Source organism: Salvelinus sp. IW2-2015, linkage group LG9, assembly GCF_002910315.2.
Source record: "Salvelinus sp. IW2-2015 linkage group LG9, ASM291031v2, whole genome shotgun sequence".
Taxonomy (NCBI): domain Eukaryota; kingdom Metazoa; phylum Chordata; class Actinopteri; order Salmoniformes; family Salmonidae; genus Salvelinus; species Salvelinus sp. IW2-2015.
The window spans coordinates 25442426-25452454 of record NC_036849.1 but is presented as its reverse complement, the minus strand read 5'-3'; the positions used below and the strand labels follow the sequence as shown (position 1 = coordinate 25452454).

Genomic DNA, 10029 nt, shown 5'->3' with positions numbered 1-10029 from the left:
GGGGAAATCACGTTAACAGAACTGCAGATTTAATGGTGAAACTGCCACATCAGTTTCACCCCCCCAACCTACCCCCGGGGACGACATTCCACGGGCGATAGAACAGCAGATCATTTCAGCAATAAGACCACAGCTAAGGGATGATCTTATGCACGACTCAACGCAGAGTGCCTGGATACAGCCCTTAGCTGTGGTATATTGGCCATATACCACAAACCCCAGAGGTGCCTTATTGCTATTATAAACTGGTTATCAACAACATTAATGTAATTTTCTGTCATACCAGTGATATGTTTTAAGCAATAAGGCCCCAGGAGGTGTGGTATATTGGCCATATACCACAAACTCCCAAGGTGCCTTATTGCTATTAGAAACTGGATACCACCGTAATTAGAGCAGTAAAAATGCATACAGTTGAAGTCGGAAGTTTACATACACCTTAGCCAAATACATTTAAACTCAGTTTTTCACAATTCCTGACATTTAATCCTAATAAACATTCCACTTCATTTTAAGATTGTGAAATGTCAGAATAATAGTAGAGTGATTTATTTCAGCTTTTATTTCTTTCATCACATTCCCAGTGGGTCAGAAGTTTACATACACTGAATTAGTATTTGGTAGCATTGCCTTTAAATTGTTTAACTAGGGTCAAACGTTTCAGGTAGCCTTGCACAAACTTCCCCCAATAAGTTGGGTGAAATTTGGCCCATTCCTCCTGACATAGCTGGTGTAACTGAGTCACGTTTTTAGGCCTCCTTGCTCGCACACGCTTTTTCAGTTCTGCCCACAAATGTTCTATGGGATTGAGGTCAGGGCTTTGTGATGGCCACTCCAATACCTTGACTTTGTTGTCCTTAAGCCATTTTGCCTCAACTTTGGAAGTATGCTTGTCCCTTTTTCAGGACCTTGTCTTTCAAAGATAATTTGTAAATATCCAAATAACTTAACAGATCTTCATTGTAAAAGGTTTAAACACTGTTTCCCATGCTTGTTCAATGAACCATAAACAATTAATTAACATGCACCTGTGGAACGGTCGTTAAGACACTAACAGCTTACAGACGGTAGGCAATTAAGGTCACAGTTATGAAAACTGACTCTGAACAACACCAAAAGAAAGATGCCCAGGGTCCCTGCTCATCTGCGTGAACGTGCCTTAGGCATGCAGATGTGGCCGTACTGTCCGTACACCTAAGACAGTGCTACAGGGAGAACAGCTGACGGCCCTCGCAGTGGCAGACCGCGTGTAACAACACCTGCACAGGATCGGTACATCCGAACATCACACCTGCGGGACATACAGGTACAGGATGGCAARAACAACTGCCTAAGTTACACCAGGAACACACAATCCCTCCATCAGTGCTTAGACTGTCCACAATAAGCTGAGAGAGGCTGGACTGAGGGCTTGTAGGCCTGTTGTAAGGCAGGTCCTCACCAGACATCACCGGCAACAACGTCACCTATGGGCACAAACCCACCGTCGCTGGATCAGACAGGACTGGCAAAGTGCTCTTCACTGACGAGTCGCGGTTTTGTCTCACCAGGGGTGATGGTCGGATTCTCGTTTATCATCGAAGGAATGAGCGTAACACCGAGGCCTGTACTCTGGAGCGGGATCGATTTGGAGGTGGAGGGTCCGTCATGGTCCGGTGTCAGAGCAGCATCATCGGACTGAGCTTGTTGTCATTGCAGGCAACCGTCAACGCTGTGCGTTGCAGGGAAGACATCCTCCTCCCTCGTGGTACCCTTCCTGCAGGCTCATCCTGACATGCTCATGACCCTCCAGCATGACAATGCCACCAGCCATACTTCTCGTTCTGTGCGTGATTTCCTGCAAGACAGGAATGTCAGTGTTCTGCCATGGCCAGCGAAGAGCCCAGATCTCAATCCCATTGAGCAAGTCTGGGACCTGTTGGTTCGGAGGGTGAGGGCTAGGGCCATTCCCCCCAGAAATGTCCGGGAACTTGCAGGTGCCTTGGTGGAAGAGTGGGGTAACATCTCACAGCAAGAACTGGAAAATCTGGTGCAGTCCATGAGGAGGAGATGAGCTGCAGTACCTAATGCAGCTGGTGGCCACACCAGATACTGACTGTTACTTTTGATTTTGACCCCCCCTTTGTTCAGGGACACATTATTCCTACCGCAAGCTCTGAACCTTTACACCGGATCATCGCAGCTAGCAAGCTGCTATCCGAGTGGCTACTCCTGGCTAACGTCTCTGTCCCGAAGCAAGCACATCTCCCGGCTAGCCAAAGAGGTCCAGCAGCCAATTCTTGGGCTACAATACCTCTTTGCCAATTGGCGACGTCGCCGGATGCCCATCTGCTAGCCCCGGCCCGCTAGCTGTCTGAATCGCTGTGTCTCCAGCTCGCCTAGCATAGTAGCGACTACAGCTCCCTGACTCATCTAGTGCTGCTCATTGGACCCTATGATCACTTGGCTACACATGCCTCTCCCTAAAGTCAATGTGCCGTGTCTATTGCTGTTTTGGTTAGTGATTATTATCTTATTTCACTGTAGAGCCCAACATGCCTTAGATAGCCCTTTTGTTCCATCTCCCACACATGCGCTGACCTCACCTGGCTTAACTAGTGTCTCTAGAGACAAAACCTCTCTCATCGTCACTCAATGCCTAGGTTTACCTCCACTGTACTCACATCCTACCATACCCTTGTCTGTACATTATGCCTTGAATCTATTCTTCCGCACCCAGAAATCTGGTCCTTTTACTTTCTGTTCCGAATGCACTAGACGACCAGTTCTTATAGCCTTTAGCCATACCCTTATCCTACTCCTACTCTGTTCCTCTGGTGATGTAGAGGTTAATCCAGGCCCTGCAGCGCCTAGCTCCACTCCCATTCTCCAGGCGCTCTCATTTGTTGACTTCTGTAACCGTAAAAGCCCTGGTTTCATGCATGTTAACATTAGAAGCCTCCTCCCTAAGTTTGTTTTATTCACTGCTTTAGCACACTCCGCCAACCCTGATGTCCTAGCAGTGTCTGAATCATGGCTTAGGAAGGCCACCAAAAATCCTGACATTTCCATCCCTAACTATAACATCTTCCGACAAGATAGAACTGCCAAAGGGGGCGGAGTTGCAATCTACTGCAGAGATTGTCTGCTGAGTTCTGTGATACTATCCAGGTCTGTACCCAAACAGTTCGAGCTTCTACTTTCAAAAGTCCACCTTCCCAGAAACAAGTCTCTCACCATTGCCGCTTGTTATAGATCCCCTTCAGCCCCCAGCTGTGCACTGGACACCATATGTGAATTGATTGTCCCCCATCAATCTTCAGAGTTCGTACAGTTAGGTGACCTAAACTGGYATATGCTTAACACCCCGGCCGTCCTACAATCTAAGCTAGATGCCCTCAATCTCACACAAATTATTAAGGAACCTACCGGGTACAACCCTAAATCTGTAACCATAGGCACCCTCATAGATATCATCCTGACCAACTTGCCATCTAAATACACCTCTGCTGTCTTCAACCAGGATCTCGGCAATCACTGCCTCATTGCCTGCGTGCGTAATGGGTCCGCGGTCAAACGACCAACCCTCATCACTATCAAAAGCTCCTTAAAACACTTCAGCAAGCAGGCCTTTCTAATCGACCTGGCCCGGGTATCCTGGAAGGATATTGACCTACTAGCCTATTCAACCTCTCTTTCCTATCGTCTGAGAACCCCAAAGATTGGAAAGCTGCCACGGTTATCCCCCTCTTCAAAGGGGTAGACACTCTAGACCCAAACTGTTATAGACCAATACCCATCCTACCCTGCCTTCCTAAAATCTTCGAAAGCCAAGTTAACAAACAGATCACCGACCATTTAGAATCCCACCGTACCTTCTCCACTATACAATCTGTAATTATTTCGCAACTATGGTTTATTTATTGCCTACCTCCCTTATCCTACCTCATTGTATATAGACTTTTTATATTGTATTATTGACTGTATGTTTGTTTATTCCATGTGTAACTCTGTGTTGTTTGTGTCACACTGCTTTGCTTTATCTTGGCCAGTTCGCAGTTGTAAATGAGAACTTGTTCTCAACTAGCCTACCTGGTTAAATAAAGGTGAAATAAAAAATACAAATACACCTCAGCCACGCTCAAGGTCCTAAACGATATCATAACTGCCATCGATAAAAGACAGTACTTTACAGCCGTCTTCATCGACCTGGCCAAGGTTCTCGACTCTGTCAATCACCGCATTCTTATCGGCAGACTCAATAGCCTTGGTTTCTCAAATGACTTCCTCGCCTGGTTCACCAACTTCTTCTCAGAGTTCAGTGTGTCAAATCGGAGGGCCTGTTGTCCAGACCTCTGGCAGTCTCTATGGCGGTGACAGGGYGCTCAATTCTCAGATGGACTCTCTTCTCGGTATATATCAATCATGTCGCCTTTGTTGCCAGTGATTCTCTGATCCACCTCTACTCAGACGACATCATTCTGTATACATCTGGCCCTTCTTTGGACACTATGTTAACATACCCTTGTAAAACTGACTATCCTACCGTTCCTTGACTTTGGTGATGTCATTTACAAAATAGCCTCCAACACTCTACTCAGCAAACTGGATGTAGTCGATCACAATGCCATCCGTTTAGTCACCAAAGCCCCATATACTACCCAACACTGCGACCTGTATGCTCTCGTTGGCTGGCCCTCACTACATAGTCGATGCCAAACCCACTGGATCCAGGTCATCTATAAGTCTTTGCTAGGTAAAGCCCCGCCTTATTACAGCTCACTGGTCACCATAGCAACATGCAGGTGCTCCAGCAGGTATTTCATCCCCAAAGCCAACATTTCCTTTGGTTGCCTTTCCTTCCAGTTCTCTGCTGCCAATGACTGGTACGAATCGCAAAAATCACTGAAGCTGGAGTCTTATATCTATCTCTCTAATTTTAAGCATCAGCTGTCAGAGCAGCTCACCGATCACTGTACCTGTACACAGCCAATCTGTAAATAGCACACCAAACTACCTCATCCCCATATTGTTATTTATCCTCTTGCTCTTTTGCGCCCCAGTATCTCTACTTGCACATCATCATCTATCACTCCAGTGTTAATGCTAAATTGTAATTATTTCGCCTCTATGGCCTATTTATTGCCTTACCTCCCTACTCTTCTACATTTGCACTCACTGTACATAGATTTTTCTATTGTTACTAACTATACATTTATGTGTAACTCTGTTGTTTTTGTCACACTGAGTTTGAGTTTATTTTTACAGGGACAGTGCACATTAATCAACGTTTCAGTAAAAGTGCTGGTTTTAGCCAGCCGGCTAATTTTCAACCGCAGTCCCTGGGCAGGTTATTATAGACAATCATTGAGCAGTGAGCACACGCAGAGCAACATAGGACAAGCAAACGTAGCATACAGACAGAGCAACATAGGACAAGCAAGACATAGCATACAGACAGAGCAACATAGGACAAGCAAATGTAGCATACAGACAGATCAACAAAGAACAAAAAGCAGCAAGACAAAAGTCATAAAAGCAACAAAGTGTTTCCACACCTCACAAGCTACAGACAAAAGACAACATGGAAAGCGGCAATACACAGCTAGGGATTATGTTCACAAATCTGATTGACCTTTAGCCATGTCTTTATGCATTTTGTGAAAGTGTGATATGTGGTGCAGTTATGTGTGTCTGATGGCAGTGTATTCCAGACATAGGAAGCTCTCACAGAGAAAGCGGATTTACTAAAGGTGCTTTTCCTTAAGGGAACTATAGTCACCTCTCATGGCAGACCTTGTGGATCTGCTGCCATATGATTGGGTTTTCTGTTTAACAAAAATACTGAGTGGAGGGGGAGCCAGGCCATTTAGGATCTTAAATACAAGACATGCGTCYGTGTATTGGCACGAGATTTTCCCAACTCAGGAGCTCATGCTTTCTGAGGATGTAACAGTGATGATGGCACTGCTTTGCTTTATCTTGGCCAGGTCGCTGTTGTGAATGAGAACTTGTTCTCAAGTGGCCTACCTGGTGAAATAAAATTTAAAATATTTTATTTATTATTCACATGTCTGTGGAACTTGTTCAGTTTGTCTCAGTTGTTGAATCTTATGTTCATACAAATATTTACACGTGTTAAGTTTGCTGAAAATAAACGCAGTTGACAGTGAGAGGACGTTTCTTTTTTTGCTGAGTGTACAGTTGAAGTCGGAAGTTTACATACACCTTAGCCAAATACATTTAAACTCAGTTTTTCACAATTCCTGACATTTAATCCTAGTAAAAATTCCCTGTCTTAGGTCAGTTAGGATCACCACTTTATTTTAAGAATATGAAATGTCAGAATAATGGTAGAYAGAATTATTTATTTCAGCTTTTATTTCTTTCATCACATTCCCAGTGGGTCAGAAGTTTACATACACTGAATTAGTATTTGGTAGCATTGCCTTAAATTGTTTAACTTGGGTCAAACGTTTCAGGTAGCCTTCCACAAGCTTCCCCCAATAAGTGAATTTTGGCCCATTCCTCCTGACAGAGCTGGTGTAACTGAGCCAGGTTTGTAGGCCTCCTTGCTTGCACAGACTTTTTCAGGTCTGCCCACGACTTTTCTATAGGATTGAGGTCAGGACTTTGTGATGGTGACTCCAATACCTTGACTTTGTTGTCCTTAAGCTATTTTGCCACAACTTTGGATGTATGTTTGGGGTCATTGTCCATTTGGAAGACCCATTTGCGACCAAGCTTTAACTTCCTGACTGATGTCTTGAGATGTTCCTTCAATATATCCACATCATTTCCCTGCCTCATGATGCCATCTATTTTGTGAAGTGCACCAGTCCCTCCTGCAGCAAAGCACCCCCACAACATGATGCTGCCACCCCCGTGCTTCACGGTCGGGATGGTGTTCTTTGGCTTGCAAGCCTCCCCCTTTTTCCTCCAAACATAACGATGGCCATTATCACCAAAGAGTTCTATTTTTGTTTCATTAGACCAGAGGACATTTCTCCAAAAAGTACGATCTTTGTCCCCATGTGCAGTTGCAAACCGTAGTCTGGCTTTTTTAATGGAGATTTTGGAGCAGTGGCTTCTTCCTTGCTGAGCGGCCTTTCAGGTTATGTGGATATAGATACTTTTGTACCTGTTTCATCCAGCATCTTCACAAGGTCCTTTGCTGCTGTTCTGGGATTGATTTGCACTTTTCGCACCAAAGTATGTTCATCTCTAGGAGACAGAACGCGTCTCCTTCCTGAGCGGTATGATGGCTGCGTGGTCCCATGGTGTTTATACTTGCTTACTATTGTTTGTACAGATGAACGTGGTACCTTCAGGCGTTTGGAAATTGCTCCCAAGGATGAACCAGACTTGTGGAGGTCTTGGCTGATTTCTTTTGATTTTTCCCATGTCAAGCAAGGAGGCACTGAGTTTGAAGGTAGGCCTTGAAATACATCCACAGATACATCTCCAATTGACTTAAGTAATGTCAATTAGCTTATCAGAAGCTTCTAAAGCCATGCCATTTTCTGAAATTTACAAGCTGTTTAAAGGCATAGTCAACTTAGTGTATGTAAACTTCTGACCCACTGGAATTGTGATACAGTGAATTATAAGTGAAATAATCTGTCTGTAAACAATTGTTGGAAAAATGACTTGTCATGCACAAAGAAGATGTCCTAACCGACTTGCCAAAACTATAGTTTGTTAACAAGAAATTTGTGGAGGGGTGTATGTACACGACTTCAACTGTATGTGTGTATGCATAGAGTACCAGTCAAAAGTTTGGACAACTACTCATTCAGTGGTTTTGCTTTTTTTTAAACTATTTCCTACATTGTATAATAATAGTGAAGACATCAAAACTATTAAATGTAGTAACCAAAAAAGTGTTAAACAGATTCTTCAAAGTAGCCACCCTTTGCCTTAATGACAGTTTTGTACACTTGCCATTCTCTCAACCAGCTTCACCTGGAATGCTTTTCCAACAGTCTTGAAGGAGTTCCCACATATGCTGAGCACTTGTTGGTTGCTTTTTCTTCACTCTGCGGTCCAACTCATCCCAAACCATCTCAATTGGGTTGAGGTTGGGTGATTGTGGAGGCCAGGTCATATGATGCAGCACTCCATTACTCTCCTTCTTGGTCAAATAATCATTACACAGCCTGGAGGTGTGTTGGGTCATTGTCTTGTTGAAAAACAAATGATTGTCCCACTAAGCGCAAATTAGATGGATTGGTAATCGCTGCAGAATGCTGTGGTAGACATGCTGGTTAAGTGTGCCTTGAATTCTAAATAAATCAGTGTCACCAGAAAAGCACCATAATACCCCCACCTCCATGCTTCACGGTGGGAACCACACAGCTGCAGATCATTCGTTCACCTACTCTGCATCTCACAAAGACATGACGGTTGGAACCAAAAATCTCAAATTTAGACTCATCAGACCAAAGGACAGATTTCCACCAGTCTAATGTTCATTGCTTGTATTTCTTGGTCCAAGCAAGTCTCTTCTTATTATTGGTGTCCTTTAGTAGTGGTTTCTTTGCAGCAATTTGACCATGAAGGCCTGATTCACACACAGTCTCTTCTGAACAGTTGATGTTGAGAGGGTCTGTTACTTGGACATTTATTTGGGCTGCAATCTGAGGTGCAGTTAACTCTAATGAACTTAACCTCTGTGGCAGAGGTAACTCTGAGTCTTCCTTTCCTGTGGCGGTCCTCATGAGAGCCAGTTTCATCATAGCACTTGGTTTTTGCGACAGCAACTGAAGAAACGTTCAAAGTTAATGTCTTGAAGTAATGATGGACTGTCGTTTCTCTTTGCTTATTTGAGCCGTTCTTGCCATAATATGGACTTAGTCCTATAATATGGACTTAGTCACAACACAACTGATTGGCTCAAACAAATTAAGAAGGAAAGAAATTCCACAAATTAACTTAAGGCACACCTGTTAATTGAAATGCATTTCAGGTGACCACCTCATGAACCTGGTTGATTGAAGGGTAGGAGTGTGCGAAGCTGTCAAAGGCAAAGGGTGGCTACTTTGAAGAATCTTAAATATAAAATATATTGATTTGTTTTATCTATTTTTTGGTTACTACATGAATCCCTATGTGTTATTTCATAGTTTGTCTTCGCTATTATTATACAATATAGGAAATAGTAAAATAAAGAAAAACCCTGGAATGAGTAGGTGTCCAAACTTTTGACTGGTACATTGCACAAGAATGATATTTATGGATTTTAAGACATTTTTCTCTTTAGTCAACCCAATATTTTATGACTCTAAACTCGCCCGCCCCGCAGAAATAACAACGGGATAGGAGTCAACCTGCGCAAATCAAACTGAAAGAGAATAGAAGAAACATCCTCATTTTACATTTTAGTCATTTAGCAGATGCTCTTATCCAGAGTGACTTACAGGAGCAATTAATTAGTTAAGTGCTTTGCTCAAGGGCACATCAAAAGATTTTTCACATAGCTCGGGGATTTGAACCAGCAAACTTTTGTTTACTGGCGCAACCCCTAGGCTACCTGCTGCCAGACTGTATATTGTGTGGTGTGCAAAACACAAAAATATTGAGAACAGAGGGATGAGATGTGTAGAAAAATTAAGTGACAGAAGGAAAACATTCTCATATCTTATGGATCAGGCAAGTGGAACAAGTGCCAGTCTTTGAAACCAAACATTAGTTTAAATTWGCACAGCAGGGAAGAGACAAACATGATTTTTACATAGGGACTAACTAGTTAGCTTTAATTGAAAAGTAATGTGGGCCACAGTATTGAAATTGGAACTAAGTGTTTTGATATGACATTTAAGTAGAACTGGAGCCAGCATAATTATCCTTTAAACAATTCATTTGCAGTGACATAATTACCTAGTTTAGATTTGCAAAAGGCTACGCGGAACATGCTCTGCTGTGGCAGCGGATCAAAAGCATTACTGCTTATTCATTTGCAGGTAGTTAAAAGTTACTCAAATGCTTAATGACTACGAAGATTAAAATACTCCAAGAGCTGAAGTTACGTGGTGGCTGAATGCCCTCAAA

General features: G+C 43.3%; 1 protein-coding gene across 2 annotated transcripts in view; it reads left to right on the top strand.

The window, feature by feature from the left end:
- LOC111968870 (zinc finger protein 658B-like) overlaps positions 1-10029 on the top strand; it is a 42988-nt gene that overhangs the window by 29454 nt on the left and 3505 nt on the right. The gene's annotated exons all lie outside the window — the stretch shown is intronic.